Below are 20,047 nucleotides of genomic sequence, written 5' to 3' on the forward strand. Positions count from 1 at the left end.
ATCCTGCCTGGAGGCTCCTCTCAGTTGAGTCAGGGTGACCTTCCTGTGTTGAATAAACAGGACAGCTTTCAGGACAGCTTGGAGGTTGTGTGAGGCTGGCAGGTGAGGAAATGAGGCCCTCCCCACACTCCCCAGCCCTAGGCCTTGCGTTCTCCGAGATGCAGGCACGTTCTGGATCTCCCGAGCCTTCTCTTGGTGAAGGGAGTTTCTCCTACAGCACAAGGCCTGCTGTAGGGGCTGAGGTCGGCCAAGGCCCCAAGGCTGGGTAGGGGACAGTAAGTTGGTGTTTAGGGGACATGGCCTCTTGGCAGTTGTGCCATTGTGCCTTACTAGGAGGCAACTTTTCTCCCCACCCAGAAGTAATTAACCCGTGATAAGCAATAAAAAATAAATCGACGTGATGATGTCTCATTCAATGCTGCTCCATGCTCACATGATATTACTAAGGGAACTGTTTTTAAAATTAAGGGTACAGGCCGGCGTTTTGGCTCACACTTGTAATGGAATCCCAGCATTTTGGAAAGCTGAGGCAGGGGGAATCACTTGAATCCAGGAGTTCGAGATCAGCCTGGGCAACATGGTGAAACATGTTCCTACAAAAAAATACAAAGAATTAGCTGGGGATGGTGGCACACGTCTGTAGTCCCAGCTACTCAAGAAGCTGAGGTGGGAGGATGGTCTGAGCCTCGGAGGTCAAAGCTGCCATAAGCCATGATGGTGCCACTGCACTCTAGCCAACTTGACAGAATGAGACCCTCTCTCAAAAATAATAAAATAAAGGCCGGGTGCAGTGGCTCACACGTGTAATCCCAGCACTTTGGGAAGCCGAGGCGGGCAGATCACTCGAGGTCAGGAGTTCAAGACCAGTCTGGCCCACATGGTGGAACCCCGTCTCTACTAAAAATAGAAAAATTAGCTGGGGCCGGGCGCGGTGGCTCAAGCCTGTAGTCCCAGCACTTTGGGAGGCCGAGATGGGCGGATCACGAGGTCAGGAGATCGAGACCATCCTGGCTAACACGGTGAAACCCCGTCTCTACTAAAAAACACAAAAAACTAGCCAGGCGAGGTGGTGGGCACCTGTAGTCCCAGCTACTCGTGAGGCTGAGGCAGGAGAATGGCGTAAACCCGGGAGGCGGAGCTTGCAGTGAGCTGAGATCTGGCCACTGCACCCCAGCCTGGGCGACAGAGCAAGACTCCGTCTCAAAAAAAAAAAAAAAAAAAAAAAAAAACAGAAAAATTAGCTGGGTGTGGTGGCCCATGCCTATAATCCCAACTACTCAGGAGGCTGAGGCAGGAGAATTGCTTGAACCCAGAAGGCAGAGGTTGCAGTGAGCTGAGATCGTGCTACTGCACTCCAGCCTGGGAGACAGAGCGAGACTCCCTCTCAAAAAATAATAATAATGATAATTATTATTATAAAATAAAATAATTAAGGGGCAGAGAAAGAGCAGATGAAATGCTAGGTCTGCTAAAAAGTATGGGATGAGGTGCTACCCAGCAAGACCCCCTCTTTTCTGTGCTTGTCGTGGTCGCACCTGTGCTTCCCTGGCTCTGAGGAGCCTGTCCACATGCTGGATGTGTTTCCCCTGTGTGCATCTTCGTGTTATAGACCACATTACTCTTGGAGAAAAGGACTCTTTCTGGAAGAAGTAGGCTCCTTGTGTGAGGGACGGGTAGGGGATCGGAAGAGAGGTGGTGGAGAGTGGTGATTACAAGTGTGGGCTCTGAAGTCAAAAAAAGCCTGGAGTTCTTTCCTGATGTTGCCCCTGCTCCTTGTGTAAGCTTGGGGAAGTCACTTAACCTCTTTAAGCCTCAATATTCTCATCTGTAACATGGGAATAATAAAAGTGCATATCCTCAGAGCTTATGTCATGTGGTGATGGGGAAACCTGGAGAGGAGAGCTAGGCACTTCTTGCTGTGGGGCCCTGGGAAAAATCCCCAAACCTCCTGAGCCTCAGGTCTGCTCAGGTGTCGTGTGGGGGGCACATTCCCAGCCCACGTTTCAGAATTGCTGTTAAGGGAGGATGGAATGAGACCTCCGCACACTGTGCAGCACTATGAGGAGGAGCATGTGGTAAGTACTTCCCACATGCTGGCCACTCCAGTGACTGCGGCTGACTGTGGTTAGGGCCAAGGTGAACGGACAGAAGGAAGCTGACCTCCTTCGCCCACTGGGCTCTTTCTGTGTTTCTCTAAGGAAACCCAGTCCTGTAGTAGTGAGCAGCCCTTGAGGCCAGGTGGGTTGCACTTCCCCATGGTCTAACCCTCCCAGGGACACCCTCCCTGCTTCTTTGCCATCATCAGCTGGGCCGTCAGTCACCCTGGGCAGATGTGTGACCACCAGACACAGCAGAGAAACACGCGTTTGACAGCCTCTTCAGTTGGGAGTGAACTCCCTGGCTCTGGGATTGTGGGGCCACCTCCTCTCACAACCTGGGCCGTGTTTTCATTCCTAACCATCCCCACCACACAGAAGAGTTGGAATTTTCTTGTTTCTCACAGAGCCCCAAACATCTCCCGTCCATCCCCCTGTTAGACTGGTAGCTAACTATGTGTCTGTAAGCCAGAGACACCAGGGGCTGGTAGTGGGTGCCGCGTGCGGGTTGTCTGCTCAGCCCTTTCCCGAAAGGCCCCTATTGGATGGTTTTCTTGGCTCTCAGCAGTGGCAGTTCTCTCTGACCACCCGTCTTCTGCTCCACTCAGGGTTGTTGTGCTGAGGCTGGTGACCAGTTGTTCTCCATCTCCTGGGGACAAGCAGGCGCTGAGGCCACAGCGCACACACTGTGTCTGAGAGGGACCAAAGGGGAAAACCACCTGCCTGGATTGTTCCGGCTGCAGCAAAGCCTCCAACCCTGGAGGTCTTTTCCAAACAGGATAGAGCTTCATCTCTCTGGAATGTCTTAGGGCAGCAAGGTCCCCCCTGCTCTCTCTGCACAGACAAAGCTCGTCTTCCATGAAGGACTGGGCCCCACTTCTGGACGCCATAGAGCTCCAAACTCCTTCTCGAACTCCACAAAACACAGAGCACTGCTCAGGGCCTTGGCTGCTGTGAATGTGTTTCTTCTTCCAGGTACTTGTTTTGTTTCTTTAACTCCCCTGAGGATGAGGAGCCCGTCCCACTTGATATCCACATCTCACTTACCACAGTGCTGGGCGCTTCCTAAGCATCTGCTGGGGCCTTACAGTAATTGGGCGGCAGCCTTGAGGGGGAAAGCAGAGCTTGGCAGGATGGGCCACCAGACTGGGAGGTGCTGATGAAGCCGTGAAAGGTCTGGAATTTGGGTGCTGCCTAAGGAAGGCAGGCTCCACAGTGGCCACAGGGTGTTGGGGTTCCGTGCTGGGGGCAGCCAGGACACTGTAGTAGCCTGGGGAGAAAGGGCTGGGGCATGAAGGTATTGGGCAAGGGGGACAATTGACTTCCTTCAGAGCTGAGTTAAGAACCATCCCTAGAGCTCTCCAGATGACCCCAGTCTTTGTATCAGTGAGGGGTTCAGACCAGGCAGGCCTCTGCTAATCTCCGGCTGGATGGGAGGGGGTGCAGGGGAAGTGTGAACGCGATGTAGCTTCGGGAGAGATGGGGGCTTGGGTGGGTGGAACCAGAGGATGAGTCCCTGGCCAGAAGGGTAGAGGGAGACAGGGCACCCAAAATGCCACAGAACACGGAGCTCCCTGCAAGCTGGGAAACGTGGCCAGGCCCTGTATGCTTAAGAGAAATCGAGCCCTGGGGTTGACTCATGCTAGGTGCCAGAGTTACTCTGAGACTCTCACCAAATGACATCAGGTGAGAACCTGGGCAGACTCCTGGGGCAAAAGGGAGAGTAAATCATCATCATGATCATGATCATCATCATTATCATCATCATCATCATTACAACAACCACAGCACTACTCTACATTTCAGTGATGTTTCACAGTTTACAAAGGGCTTTCACATGAAGAGGGAGAGGACTGAGGAATTTCAGTTGCTTCCACCCACATACACTCCCAAGGCCTTCCCCTTGACCCTTTGCCTCTCTCCTCCCCATCTCCAGGACTCAGAACTTGTACTGGTATCTGCTGCTGTGTGCAGCCTCGAAGCAGGGTGAGAGGAGAGGCTAAGGATCCGGAAGGGTGCTCCTCCCTGCAACCTCCTCCTCTCCTGTGGTCCTGAGTCCCTCTCCTTCTCAGACATGTGCACCCACACTTGGCTTATCTGGGTTTCTGAGAAGGCAAGGAAAATAGAACTTCCCTTCCTGTGTCTCCGAGAAGGAAGGAGCTCTGGGCTAGGAGGGGGATGGACCAGAGCTCCTGGTACTTTGTTGGCATCACAATAACCCCTGTTTCTTTCCTCCCCTGACCTACCTGCTGAGTCCACCCTGGCTTTCCATCTTGCTCTGTGGGTACGTCTGCCATGTGAGGCAAAAGTCAGTAAACATCTCCTACATTGACCCAGGTCTCAGCCTCCTTCCTGCCAAATGGCACAGATGGCAGCCTCAATCCCTGCCTGGATAAACACACTCAATATTTCTTTTTTTTTGTTGTTGTTGAGACAAAGTCTCGCTCTGTGGCTCAGGCTGGAGTGCAGTGGCGTGATCTTGGCTCACTGCAACCTCCACTCCCAGGATTCTAGAAATTCTCCTACCTCAGCCTCCCAAGCAGCTGCGATTACAGGCACCTGCTACCACACCCGGCTAACTTTTTTGTGTTTGTAACAGAGACGGGGGTTTTGCCATGTTGGCCAGGCTGGTCTTGAACTCTTGACCTCAGGTGATCCACCTGCCTTGGCCTCCCAAAGTGCTGGGATTACAAGCGTAAGCCACCATGCCCAGCCAACACTCAATATTTCTCTATAAGCATACCATCTTTTCAAACTTCAGAAACTCCAACATCTGCAGCCTGTCTCAGGCTGGTCAGGAAGTAACAGAAAGAGGAAAGGTGCACAGCAGCCCCAAAGGCAAATGCTGTTGGCAAGAAAGCAGGGGATGGAGTAAAGAGCAAGGATGGCTGGCCACAGGGGAGGGTACTGTCATGGGCCCATGGGACAAAGAGGGCCAATGTAGAATGCTCTGAACTCAGAGTGGGGGAAGAGGATGAGGATGTGGGTATCCTTGATACAACCAGTCGACTCACCTTGAATGTTCAGGCTAGGATACATGAAAGTGTGAATTAAATGGTCCCACCAATTTAAAAAATGGGACACTACAACCCAGATTGATAAAGCCTTGTCCTTTAGGAGTGGCAGGAAGAACAGTGTGGGAGAGCCATGAATATAACAAATGAAGCTACATGTAGTCTATGGAAGGTTTAGTGTCATCTACCGGAATCAGTCGATCATTTCCCAGTGAAAAGTCAGTAGGGAGGCCAGGCACGGTGGCTCACTCCTGTAATCTCAGTATTTTGTGAGGTCGAAGCAGGCAGATCGTCTGTGCTCAGGAGTTCGAGACCAACCTGGGCAACATAATAAATTAGCCGGGTGTGGTGGCATGCACCTGTGGTCCCAGCTCCTTGAAAGGCTGAGGTGGAAGGATCGCTTGAGTCGGCGAGGTTGAGGCTGCAGTGAGCTGGGATGGCGCCACTGCTCTCCGGCTTGGGCCACAGAGCGAGGCCCTGTCTCAAAAAAAAAAAAAAAAAAAAAAAAAAAAAAAAAAAAAGTCAGTAGGGAGATAGAAAACAACCTGTCTAATCAACTTTATTGGACACAACTAGTGTACAAAAACAACATCAAGGTGGGTGTGGTTATGCTGTGATAACAATCATAAAATCTTGGTGGCTTACAATAAGAAAGGTTATTTTTCATTTGTAATACATGTTCATTATGAGTCGGTCATGGACTGCTCTGTTGATTTCACTCCTGGGCTGATGGCATGACACCGGGACTCCTGGATCTGGAGCACTTATGGTTTCACAGCAGAGGGAAAAAAGATCGACACATGGAATCACTCACTAATTCTTAAAACTTCTGTCTAGAAGTGACGCCTGTCGCTGCTGCTCACGTTTCATTGGCCAAAGCAAGTCATATGGCCAAACCTCAACTCTCCTGGGGCAGGGAAGTATAATGTTTGTCCAATAGTAAGGTCTACCACACAAAGGGTCCTTAAGTCAGTCCTGCTTTAGGCTAAGGGGTCCTAAATTCTTGGAAGATACAGAGACCTCAAAATCCAGTTGGTGAACAATTGTCTTGAGATGGAGTTATAAACAAATATAAGAATAAAATATAATGGCTGAGTATGGTGGTTTATGCCTGTAATCCCAACACTTTGGGAAGCTGAGGTGGGAAGACTGCTTGAGTCCAGGAGTTTGAGACCACCCTGGAAAACATAACGAGACCCCGTCTCTACAAAACAATTTCTTAAAAATTAGCTAGGCACGGTGGCGCATGCCTATAGTCCCAGCTACTCAGGAGGCTGAGGTGGGAGGATCGCTTGAGCCCAGGAAGTGGAGGCTGCAGTGAACTATGATCACAGTACTGCACTCCAGCCTGGGTGACAGAAGAAGATCCTGCCTCTCTTAAAAAAACAACAAAACAAAACAAAAAACCCAAAATACAATATAAGCTTCACAAGGGAAGAATCTTGAGAAGACTAACTGGGATTGCAGGCATGCACCACCACGCCTGGATAATCTTTGTATTTTTAGCAGAGGCAGGGTTTCACCATGTTGGTCAGGCTTGTCTTGAACTCCTGACCTCAGGCAATTCACCCACTTTGGCCTCCTAAAGTGCTGGGATTACAGATGTGAGCCACTGCGCCAGGTCTCAGCCAGGTTTTGAATCTTGCTGTATTGTTGTAAATCCCAGGTACTCCATCCCCTCGGTATCCGCATTTGTCTTGTTTTGGGGCAGTGACAGTGGAGTACATTCTCCCTGTTTGACCTTCTCCAAGGACCTCCTAGAATATGGTGGGAGAAGGGAAGCACATGTGGCTGGGTGAGGGAGGAAGACTTGCCTCTTCCCTCCATCTTCCCAGTTCAGTTGATCTGAGAAGTACAGAAATCTATTTTCTTAGGGATGTGGCTCAGATATTTTCATTTTATTAAAACTGATGTCTTAGACTCACAGGTTTCCTTCAGGCTGGAATGCCTCTGGTGTAACATGACATTCTGGGGAGTATTAGCCAGACGCCCACTCTTTCTGGGTCAGTACCAGGCTTATGTAATTAAAAGTCCAAAGTGGAGAAGAGTCAGACAGTCAGACTCACCCAGCCAATAACCTTCCCCCGCAGCCTTCTATCTGGTCGTCACAGAATTTTTGAGCAGGAAGAAACCTTGCACCTAATGAACTCTCATCCATCTTCTTCCAACTAAAGAGCTGAACATCATGAAGACCAAAATGCAACCCTCCTGTCCTAGATGTCACTAGGACCCTAGTGGGCCCTCTGTGCCTTCAGTGGCTTGCAGACTGTGGCCCACCATCCCTCCCCACCTCCTCCAACAAGATAAACACATCTGTGACCCCATCCCGAGGGAGCCAGGGAGGGAGGGAGGGAAGGACGGAGGAGGGAGCCTCCCCGGCACAGACAATCAGAGACTCGGCCTTGACTTGGGTTGTTAAGATAGCTGCTGCCTCCCTTCTCCAGCTGGCGGGAAGCAGTGACCCGGGGAGCCCGAGCCACCTCCGGGGGAGGAGAAGCTGGCTAGGGAGGAAAGATAAAGGAGAAGGGGGAGGAGTCTGGCCAGCTCCCACCTCCCGGCTGCTGTTCCAGCCAAGTGGCTGAGCTGGAGAAAGAGAACTGATAACAGATAAGGGGCTTGCTTTCCTGTGGCCTTGTTTACACAAGCTTAGGTTCTTGCCGGCTGGTCCCTGGGGTTGGGGTGGGGGTGGAGGAGCTACGTGGGTGGAGGGCAGTGTGGGTTTCTGGACTGAGGCTTGCTTTCAGCTGGCCAAGGCCTGCTTGGCTTATAGATCTTCCCCGTACCTCCCACCCCATCCCCAGCGCCAGATTTCCTGCAAGAAGCTGGTTGAGTGGAGGCTTGAGCTGAAATGCAAGGCTTTCCACACGTGGAGTTGGGGGGGCCTTTCACCTGAAAACAGTGGACATGGCAGCTCTGTCTCTCACTTGGCCTCTGGGGTTCTGGGCATCTGACAAAGGATTTCTAGTTCCAACAGAGCCTTATAGTCATATATTCAAGCGAATTCGAGAATCCCCTGCACTCTATTCCTCAGCCTCCCTGCAACAAATTGGGTCAGACTTGTGCTGTGTCTGAGGCCCTGGAAGCTGCGGAAGAGCAAGTGCCATGTGCCAGGTCCTATGCTAGGGAATAGGGGTCGGGTCATGAACCAGAGAGACACAGTCCATGCCCTGGTGGACATTAAAAGCAGATAAGTGAGTCTACGAATCATGGCCAAGGCAGCATATGCTCTGGAAATGCGGCAGGGAATCTAATCTCTCAGGTGGTTGGGAAAGACTTTTTGGAGGGATGGCATCTCAATAAAGGATTGGGCTGGGCACGGAGGCTCACGCCCATAATTCCAGCACTTTGGAAGGCCGAGGCAGGCGGATCACTTGAGGTCAGGAGTTTGAGACCAGCCTGGCCAACATGGTGAAACCCCATCTCTACTAGAAATACAAAAATTAGCCGGGCATGGTGGTGGCACATGCCTGTAATCCCAGCTACCTGGGAGGCTGAGGCAGAAGAATCACTTGAACCCGGGAGGCAGAGGTTGCAGTGAGCTGAGATCGTGCCATTGCACCCCAGCCTGGGCAACAAGAGCAAAACTCCATCCCCTACCCAGCAAAAAGAAAAAAAAAAAAAATAGACGATTGACAGACAAGCAGGATTGAGTAGAGTTGCAAGAGACACATAGAGAAAGAACATCCCACACAGAGAAAACACTGCAGGGAAAAGCATTTTAGAAGCAAAAGACATGGGGTGTTTGGGGAGAAAAGAAAGTGGCAGTGTTTAGTGGGACCCTGAGGAGGGAGGGGCAGAGCAGAGGTGGGCAGAGGCTAGATTATGGTTGGGGGTAGAAGTGGAAGGCAGAAAGCGGATGGAGAGAGGAGAAGAGCGGGCAGACTGGAGGACTCCGGGAGACTTTCCTCTGCAGGAAAGCGGGAGCCATGGTCCTTTCTGAGGTATTCTTAGATGGTGACTCCTGGAGCAGAAGCTTGTCAACCTCACCTGGCTGCCTTCTGTGTCCAAGCCCAGCAAACGCTTGTGGGTTTGGGGCTCCCTCCCGTGGGTGTCCTCTTGGCCTCGGCCCCACCTGTGGCAGGCACATCTGGTTTCCCAGGCCCGCCTTGGTTGGGTGGAGATGACACCAGCCTGGAGGTGTTGTCCTGGGAGGTCAGCATCTCCCAGGTGGGACGGGTGGGATGAGGGTTGAGGCTGAGCTGCAGCTCATCTGGGGAGGGCCTGACTCCCTTGAAGCTGTCTGCAACTGCCCCCCCATCCCCATTGTGCCCTCCTAGGTGGCAGTGAGAAGGATTCAGAACTCCTTGCTTAAGGCCAACCCTCCCCCCGCCGCCCACCCCACTTCCAGGTGCACAAGTCACTCCCAAGACCCACAGCAAATCATCCATTTCCCCTACTCATTCCTTCCTTCACTCCATTCCACTCAATAGTTACTGAGGCCTGTTGACTCTCTGGCACTAGCACACACACCTTCACTGGGTTAGGCGCCGTACCTTGGTCCAGGAAATCCCACAACTGGGAATATTAAGTTTAATGGGTCAGGGTACAGGCTCTAACACCAGACTCCTGGAGTTCAAAGTCTCTAACTCAGTGACCTGGGGCAAATCTCTCCATATTTTTGCACCTCAGTTTCCTCATCTATAAACCAGTTAACAGTAGTACCTACTGCATAGACTGTTGGCAGATGAAATGACAGCATTCCCATAAAAGGCTTTGAGAATAGTGAGCGGTCAATGAATACTAGTGGCTACTGTTTATATACATCAGCTGTTCACTTTGGGAAAAGGAAATGGTTAGGAAGGAATCTTTTTTTTTGAGAAAGCAACACAGTAACATTAAAGGTATCTACCTTAACAGCAACTATTTTTATTTTTAATATTGACTTCCAGTACCTTTTTTTTTTTTTTGAGACAGAGTCTCGCTGTGTCGCCCAGGCTGGAGTACAGTGGCATGATCTCAGCTCACTGCAAACTCCACCTCCTGGGTTCACGCCATTCTCCTGCCTCAGCCTCCCAAGTAGCTGGGACTACAGGCGCCCGCCACCACACCTGGCTAATTTTGTGTATTTTTTTTTTTTTTTTTTTGGTAGAGACGGGGTTTCAGCGTGTTAGCCAGGATGGTCTCGATCTCCTGACCTCATGATCTGCCCGCCTCGGCCTCCCAAAGTGCTGGGATTACAGGCATGAACCACCGCGCCTGGCCTCCAGTACTTATTTTGAGATCATGATTAAAAAAATCCAGAAGTCTGGGGAATTGCATGCTTTCTTTTCTTTTGATCTACTCCAGTAAACCTGCTATGTATATAGACTCAGTAAATGACTGTGGGCGTGGGATCCACGCCCATGCCCAAGCCTACAGGTGAGAACCCTGGATTTGGATTCCTGTTCATCCCTGAAGTCTTGTGTGACTGTGGGTATGTTGCTTAGCTTCTTGGAATCTGTTTCTCCTCACCTGTTAAATGAGGATACTAACCCTCTCCATGGGTTATGAGAAGTAGCTCTAATGTGGGCAAAGTGCCCAGCACAGAATAGAGGATTAATAAATGCCAGCTCCCAGCCTCTCCCTCTGATACAGTGTGGGGTTCAGAGGATGGTAGGTACCCAGGGGTTGGTACCACCAGACTGGCCCCCAGCCCACCTCCCACCTTCCCATAGTAAGCCCTGGAATTCACCTGAGAGCACTGGGGCTCTGGCCTACTTTAGAGACTGGGGGTCAACCAGCCTCCAGTTTACTTTGCTGACACCACTATGGGGAAAGGAGGGGCCATGTGAGCTTCCCCAGGGTCAGAGGGACCTGGGAGTGGGAGAAGGTAAGGGTGAAGTTGTTTCCTGAGAGCCCTTGTGGGTTCTACCGGTTTATGGCCAGGGTGGGCTGGCAACTGTTGGGGAGAAGGACCGTGGGGTGTGTGGGTGGGGTGAGCTGGGGATTGCAAAGTTCAGAAAGCTCAGAAAGAGCCAGGCACAAGAAGGGAGAAGCTATGGTGATTAAGAGAGGAGTCCATTAAATCAGACTGGTGGGAGCAACTTGGCTGAGTTACCTGAGTCCCCCGCCACCCCCAGCCAACAAAGGGCTTTTCTCAAATAGAGAAAGGAGAATATTGTATTCATAATGAGTAATCGCTTATGTCTTCAGAACATTTTCAAATCAGAGCATTCTTTTACATCGATTTTCTAATGTCAACCTTACCAAGAGGCAGGGAAAGGGAGGTAATATTCCTACTTGACAAATGAGGAAATGCAGGTTCAAAGGGGCTGAGAAACTTGACCACATGCATATAGCTGCCGAGCTGGAATGCAAACCTGGCCTTCTAGCACCAACGTACCTGCAACTGAAGGATCAGCAGGCATTTTCCAGGCAACTAGTAGATTGGGTACTAGAATAATTTAGAATTTCCTCCATTTAAAAAAAAAAGGTAAACTAGAAAGACTCTCTGGCCCTCTTTCTTTTTCAGATTCATCGGCTTCTTTTCTGACTTGGGCATTAATATCCATGCAGAGGAGCTTCCTGGGGGCAGTGCCCCTCCGAGGAATAGCAGCATGCAGATGGGGGGCCTCAGGGCAGCCCTGCAGAAGGATTTTCAGAGCTGCTTGTTAACAGGCGACTTAGTGAGGTTGCAAAATCACACTGTCTGCGCATCAGCTGTCACCAATAGGATTAGGGGCCTCTCCATTTAGTTTGTATCTAAGAGATCATACTAATAAACAGCGCGAATGTGAGCCTTGGGAAGGCCCATTTACCTCTCTGGGCATCAGTTTGCTCAGCTGTAAAGGGATGAACTTACCTTAATTTGATTTTCTGTGTGCAGGTTGGTGGAGCAAACATTTCCGGAATTCCTGAAACCAGTCTGTCTTTGCCATTACCAAATGGTAGCCCTGGATCTGTCACAGTCTCTCTGGGTCATGGTTTCTTCGTGTGTAAAATGCAGAGGGGTGGCTCTTTAGGGTCCTTTCAGCTCTAACATTCTCTGCAGAAGCCAGTCACCAGGCCTGGGCTAGAAGGAACTGTTGGAAAGTGAGGCCTAGGGCCTGCATACATGGGTCTGAACGAGGGGACCCTGTGGGTGAGCTGCGGGTGATAGAAGCCAGTGGAGGGGAAGGGTCGGGGGAGGGGCTGGAAGTTAGGAGTTGGAATTAGGGAAGAGGGAATCAAGATGCCTGGCAACCTGTCAGGACCTTGCCCATCTATCTGGGCTATCTCCAAAGAGGTTCCTAGAGTCCAAGCCTGAGGTCCTGCCTGGGGAGACCCTCTGAGGAGGCTGTAGTCAGCTACATCCCTCTGCGCAGGCAGATGAGCCTTCTTACCTGGCAGGCTCACCCGGCAAGCTCTCTGCTCAGTGGACCTTCCCCGCCTGAAGCAGGGAAGGAGAGAAATCCCCCAGCTGGGCCTTGCCATAGCTAGCATGGGGTTAAAACTAGGCTCTCTAGGCAAACAGTGTCTTTGCTATCTTGTGTTTGGAACCCAGCATGGGGGAAAGGTGGAGTCCACAGGCAGCCAGTTGTGTCCAGCACAGCCTGCTGTGTTATCTCGGTGCAGGGCAGCTCACAGGGAGGCCAGCCTGCAGATAATGGCCAAACTGTGTTCACCCTGGCCATTGGGCTCCTTCCCATCAGGGCCACTGCTTTTTCTTTAAACAATTGCTGTGGAGCCAGCTCCAGTCCAGCTGCTTTGGGAGACTTAGGAATGTATTCTTTCTTTCATGGACACGGGTGAGGAGTGGAGAGGTCTTGTGGTATCCTGGCAGATAATGCAACCTGTTTCAGTCCTTGCCACTCCCTTCTGGCAAGCCCTGTCTCCCCTCTGTGATTCAGTGTCTCCACCTTTAAAATAAGGAGGAGAGTCCCTTTGGCCACCCCTCTCCCCCTGGCTCATGAGGACATATGGGGATACATGAGGTCCTGTCTATCACAGAGCTGTGGGTCTTTAGGGAGGCCCTCAGAAAACACCAGCTGCTCTTGTTGGTTAAGGGGATCTAAGGTTCAAGAAGAGCCCGGTGGTGTTATTTATTACTCATGAAGTCTTGGCCACCATGCTGATCCCAGGCGGGACGTGGTTAGCCAGTCCTAGACTGAGCAGGAAGCCAAATGAACTTCCTTTTTTTTTTCTTCTTTTTTTAGAACAATCTCAGAAACCTGGTGCTCTCAGCGTTCAGAGTCAGCTGATGCCCCTTGCCCAGTAGCCGGGGTAGAGGTGGGGGTGTCAGTTTCTGCATCTGGGCCCCTGAGTATTCTTGGGAAATGACGCATGCTGTCGCCAGCTGTACAGGCCATTACCCGTTAAAAAAATGTGACTGCGGGGCCATTAGCCCCGAGAGTTCAGCACCCTCTGCAGTGGGAGGGTAAGAGCTACAGAGCTTACAAAAGGTGCCTCCTATCAGCTGGAGACTAGAGCCTTAAACTCAGAGTCTAAAGGCAGATTGCACTTCTGCTGCACACCAGCCACGTAATCCTTAGGAAGAATGAAAGCTATGCCTTTGTTTCCCCATCTGTAAAACCAGCTGTAAAAGAATAATACATGCCTTGTAGGGTTGTTGCAAGAACAAAACATAATCTAAAATGTTAATGGATGGTCCTAGTAGAACAGGTGTGTAGAAAATGCTCAGAAAGTGAAATAGAAGGGAGAGAAGCTAGGATGAGAGTTTAAGATATGTGGACAGAGAACATCGCAACAAGCTGTCCTAATCTTGGAATGCATGAACTGAAAATAGCGTGGGCTGCAGGTCCCCCAAGCACAGACTCAATGGCATGGCTGATGACATCAGTCCAAGGCTGTCTAGCCTGGGCAACAGCATTCTTATTTGGATTAAAGGAATAGAAGTTGCAGAGTAGAAGCAGGTTCCCAGAAGGATCCACCCTCCTTCCACCAAAGCCCACAAACAAGTGAGCTCCTACATGCCCAGAGCTCAGAGGCCTTTATAGACAGGTGTGAGGAGAGAGCCGGTTCTGTGGTCAGAACCCAAGGCTGGGCATGGAGAATTCTGTTTTCCTGAAGCTGGCTGTTTCGTCACCTGGGACAAATTTCCTAACCAGTCATCCCCAGGTAAAGGGGAAGGCCGCAGACAATGGGCTTTTGGCCTTCTGCTTCTGAGCCCTCTCATCTTGATGTGTCATTTGACCTCTCAGCTGTGGTTACACCTCTGGGAGATGGGGATCATAACCAACTCTCCTGGAGGAGGGTTGTGAGAATGGAATGACGAGATGGCTGAGGTCCCCACGTGCTTCTGCATGGCCAGGTGAATGAAAGGGGGTGCTGTGATGAGCCATCTACACCTTTGTCAAGGGGCAGGGACTGGTCACCACTAGGATCTTCTCCATCCTGAACACTGCCTTGGGGGAGCTTAGGTAAAGTGAATCACCCTAGGGGTAGGGAAGTGGAGAAGGCTGACTGGGAGGAAGGCTCCAGATTAAACTTTTTGGTGCCACCTTAAGAGAAATCTGTTTGGAGGCTTAATTCATCTGTAAATCGGACAAGTCCTACCTGCTTTCCTGAGAGAAGGAGCAAATGAGAATTAATTAGTAAACGTGGCTGTCAAACTTGGTCGGTGTTATTATTAACTTAATGTGTTTGTTTAAAAGGGGGAGGCTGGCTTGCTGGAGTCTACAGGCAGGTGTGTGAGCTGCTAGCCTGCCGGCCAGGTCTGATGAGAAATCCTGTAGATTGTTTCCACATGGGAGTTTACAACACAAATAATTAGTTGCAGTGGTGGAAGGCCTTGGAGGCGAGGGATGATGGATTCTGATGATGGATTTTGCAGTCCTTCACATAAAAGGCAGAGGTGTTCTCTAAGGGAGGAGTTGTTGTACTAGGGGAAGGGCGCCCCAGGGGCTTAGGCACCACAGCCTGAAGCCAGCAGGCAGGGTGACCAAGGGGGTCACCCCTGCTGTCTCAGATAGTTGGGGAGGCGTGGGGAGTGCTGCACACAGGCCACACATGTATGCCTGTATTCCTGGAGTGTGCAGGTGTCTGGGGCTTTCTCACAGGCAGATCTACCGTGCTGCTCCAGAAGATACCAGATGCTCAGCCAACCCACTGCATGCACCAGCTACACTAATGTGGTGCCCACTCAGCTGGGGTGGGGGAGAGGTGGAGACCGGTGTTGAAAGGATGGTTTATACTGAACAACTTCATTTTTCTAATATGTGCTGGTGTGTAAGGGTTAGCAGATAGAGTCTCTGCTCTAAATGACACTTTAATAGACTCTGTGGCTTCAGCTTTACCCACTTTGGTTTCATGAACTGTCCTAATCTTGGGATGCATGAACTGAAAATAGCGTGAGGTGAAGGTCCCCCAAGGATAGACTCAATGACATGGCTGATGACGCCTGTCCAGGGGTCACCCACTGACCTTTCTTGCTGTATATTGGTTTCTAATGCTTCTCAGTCCTTCCTTCCAAGGCTAAAATCATGGACTCTGGAGCTAGGCTACTTGGATTTAAATATTGGCTCCACCACGTATTAGCTGTGCAACTTTGGTTATTTTTTTGTTTTGTTTTGAGACAGAGTCTCACTCCGTCACACAGGTTAGAGTGCAATGGTGCGATCTCGGCTCACTGCAACCTCTGCCTCCTGGGTTCAAGCAATTCTCATGCCTCAGCCTCCAGAGTAGCTGGGACTACAGGCGCATGCTACCACACCCAGCTAACTTTTGCATTTTTTGTGGAGATGAGGTTTTGCCATGTTGCCCAGGCTGGTCTGGAACTCCTGGCCTCAAGTGATCCACCTGCCTTGGCCTACCAAAGTGCTGATATTACAGGCATAAGCCACAGCACTTGGCCTAGCTGTGCAACTTTGGGCAAGTTACTTAAACTCTCCGTGTCTCAGTTTCCTTATCTGTAGAATGGGAGTGATGATACTTCATAGGTTGGTTGTGGGGATGGAATAAGTTAATATTTGTAAAGCTTTTAGACCTAGTGCATAATAAATGCCGTATAAATGCTGGTTAAATGCCTAGTGCATAATAAATGCCGTATAAATGCTGGTTAAACGAATGAATGAGTTCTGGTTGCCCTAAGCAGACTGGTTACCCATGTCTCTATATGATTTCCTCTCCTCTAAGCCATTTTAACACACAGTAAGAACAGTGTGCTTGCTATGCACTTAACATTACATTTTGTAGCTCTCCCCATATCTAGAAGCTGCCCTCCTCTGAGCACATTAGGGTTCTGTGAGCCCATTTTCCTCTCTGGGGCCCCCACATTCTGTCTGCTGCTGTGACCTTTGTTATTTGAGGTCAACATGGCAAAACCCTGTCTCTAATAAAAACACAAAAATTAGCTGGGCGTGGTGGTGGGCGCCTGTAATCCCAGCTACTCAGGAGGCTGTGGCAGGAGAATCCCTTGAACCCGGGAGGCAGACGTTGCAGTGAGCCGAGATCACGCTACTGCACTCCAACCTGGGTAACAGAGTGAGACTCTGTCTCAAAAAAAAAAAAAGAAAGAAAGAAAGAAAGAAAAAATCCCTCTATGTCGGGCAGAGTGAGACCAGCCCCCACCTACACACGAATCCTTGCTGTGCAGCTGCCTCCAAATGTTGGTGATGACCTTGAACTAAGGAGAACACTGTCCTGGTGGCACGTAGGACAGGGGTACAATGGGGTACTACTGTGTTCTTTGGAGTTCCGTTTGATGTCTGGAGTCCTTGGAGTCCCTGTGGCTATCTGCTGCTCTGGTTTTGCATGGGGTTAGGCCAGAGTCTTCTTGTATCAATAAAGGACATTTTATTGACTGTCTGCTCGTTCCTTAACTACTTGATTGTGACCCGACTCATTATTTTCAGTAATAAAGGTAGAACATTGTTGAAAAGAACTGGAAAATAAGAGTTATACAGTTAAGTAATTGGCAACACACTTCTCCCTGGAACTTGAGCAGACCTTGTGGTTAAACGTGTGTGCAGGTGTGTTGTGTGTTCATCAAGCATCTTTAACAGGTTCACACCATTGACATCATAATATCACTTCTGGGAAACTGTCCTAAAGAAATGCTATAAAATTTGCAAGATGCTTTATGCACATAGATGTTCTACACACAAGTATTTATAAAAGAAAACCCTGGAAACAACCAAAATGTCCAGCATTTCAGATAAGGTTATGTACAACCACAGTTGCACTAATTCTAGTGGTTTTCAACCTTTTGTAAGTTCATGAGTTGCTTGAGACACTTACTAAGATGAAGATTCCCAGCCTCCACCCCTAGAGATTTTGATTTAATGGATCTGGGGTGAGATCCAAAAATCTGCATTTTTAACATACCGCATATAATTTTGTTGCAGATGTTCTGCAGTTCACATTTGAGAAAACTGATCAACTTGATGGGATATTTTACAGTCATTTAAAATGATGTTTGCAGAGAGATTATAATAACATGGAGGAATTCTTTATAACTAAAAAGGTATGAAAATTGTGTATATAACTGCATCCAATTATGAAATACAACTATATAGAGCAAAACAAAAATATACAAAAATATAAACACAGGTGGTCTCAGCATGGTAGAGTTATGGTGATTTTCTTATTTTTTCTGCATTTTCTATATTTTCCAAAATTTCTAAAAGCAAGCATTATTTTTATCATAAAAACTCATATGCCTGTAGTCCTAGCACTTTGGGAGGCTGAGGTGGGTGGATCACTTGACCCCAGGAATTTGAGACCAGCCTGGGCAACATGGTGAAACCCCGTCTCTACAAAAAATGCAAAAATTAGCTGGGCGTGGTGGCTCATGCCTGTAGTCCCAGCTACTAGGGAGACTGAGGCAGAAGGCGGAAGTTGCAGTGAGCTGAGATTATGCCACTGTACTCCAGCCTGGGTGACAGAGTGACACCCTGTCTCAAAAACAAAAACAAACAAACAAAACACCCATAGGCTCATACTTTTAAGACAGACAGTATCCTCCTTGGAACAAATTCAAGGGCTTTCTCTTGTTCACCCTCTTTCCTGGGATTTATATGCTGGAAGGTTCCATTTTCTCTTTGAAGAGGCTGAAGGACCCTGAAGCAGAGTGAGGCTGGTCTCTTCACCTTCAGATGGGCTAAACCCCTTTTGGAAGTGCCTTCACACTTGGCTTTACCTATAGACATTTGATAAGCTTCTGGAGTTACTGAAGGCGCATTCAGCCCTGTTAGTGGTTGTTAAGATAAAAAGAATACTTAGCCTGGGATTGCACTTTATTTTGTAGAGCTGAACTATCTTAATGTCATTCTCTTGAGGATTTTTTTTTTTTTATATATTACAATTTGTACAGGACAGTGAGGCCCTGTGTCAAGAAGTTGAAAATAAGGAAAACAAAGTTGTCTGCTGAGAGCTGTATGTATTAGTTTGCTAGGCCCATCATAACAAAGTTCCAAGCCTGGGTGGCTTAAAAAGCAGAAATTCATCGTCTTCCAGTTCTGGAGGATAGAAGCCTGAGATCAAGGTGTTGGCAGGGTTGGTTCCTTCTGAGGGCTGTGAAGTAGGATCTGCTCCAAGTCTCCCTCGTTAGCTTGCGGATGGCCGTCTTCACCCTGTGTCTTCTCCTGGGCTTCCTTCTGTATGTGTTTGCATCCAAATTTCGTCTTCTATAAAGACAGCAGTCATACTGCAGTAGGGCCACCCCAATGACCTCATTTTAACTTAATTACCTCTTTAAAGACCCCATCTCCAAGGAAGGTCATATTCTGAGATACTAGGGCTTAGGACTTCAACATATGACTTTTTTGGGTGATTCCAGTCACCCTATAATGATGCATTGCTAAGCGACCGATAGCAGGACACAGAGCTGTGCAGACTCTTAAAGAGTTGGATTGGGTTCCCGACATGTCTGATTTAACTGTCAGATAGCTTGGAAAGTAAAAGTGAGAGGCAATGTGGGCTGTTTCCTTTGGGACCTGATCAGGGAGGGAGAGCTTGGGCCCAGAATTGCCATCTGGCTCATCCTGGGGAAAGGCAGGTACCCCTGTAGTAGAGACAAACTCATCAGCTTAACTTGCTTCTAACCAGATCCACTTGTGGCTCTCTGAATTTCAAGTCGTGACTGGGTCCAAGATCGGTAACCCGTGCAAGCCTCCCCTGGAGAAATAGGAATAAGAATTCCCTGCGAGACCGTCCTGCCAGTCCTGAAGGCTGCTGTAAGGCAAGATTGTGAAGACGCTCAGTAAATTGCCAAGCTCTTTCCGTCCCCAGCAAGCTGACAGAGCTCTGAACATCCTTGCTCACCTGCAGCAGCCGATCATGATGCTGTCTTTGAAGCCTACAGGTTAAATTATACTTGGAGGAGTCTGGAACTTGAAACAGTATTCAAGGAGGAGAGGTGGCAAAGACTATTAGGTTGGTGCAAAAGTAATTGCAGTTTTGACATTAAGTGATGGTAAAAACCACAATTACTTTTGCACCAACCTAATAGTTGTAGCATATGTGGTGGTGATAGAAAACCTTCAGAAGGTCCATTGCCAAGGGCCTCCATACATTCTTTAAAAAGTAAAATGCCCGGGCATGGTGGCTCATGCCTGTAATCCCAGCACTTTGGGAGGCTGAGGTGGGCTGATCACCTGAGGTCAGGAGTTGGAGACCAGCCTGGGCCACATGGTGAAACCCCATCTCTATTAAAAATACAAAAATTAGCTGGGCATGGTGGTGCACACCTGTGGTTCCAGCTACTTGGGAGGCTGAGGCAGGAGAATCTCTTGAACCCAGGAGGCAGAGGTTGTGGTGAACCGAGATTGCGCCACTGTACTCCAGCCTGGGCTACAGAGTGAGACTCCAACTCAAACAAACAAACCCCATCTTTATTTTGAAATTGACATATGCTTCATATATGAAAATTTATAAGTTTGATATAGAAGAATAAAAAGTAAAAGTTCCCGTTCTCTAGCCCTCTACCTCTTTTCCATCACCAAAACCCCTCCCCTCAGTGAATGACCTGTTCCGGATGTTCCTATGCGTAGACAAAACATATATGTAAATACTTAAAAA

The sequence above is a fragment of the Macaca thibetana genome, chromosome 7, assembly GCF_024542745.1.
Source record: "Macaca thibetana thibetana isolate TM-01 chromosome 7, ASM2454274v1, whole genome shotgun sequence".
Classification (NCBI taxonomy): Eukaryota; Metazoa; Chordata; class Mammalia; order Primates; family Cercopithecidae; genus Macaca; species Macaca thibetana.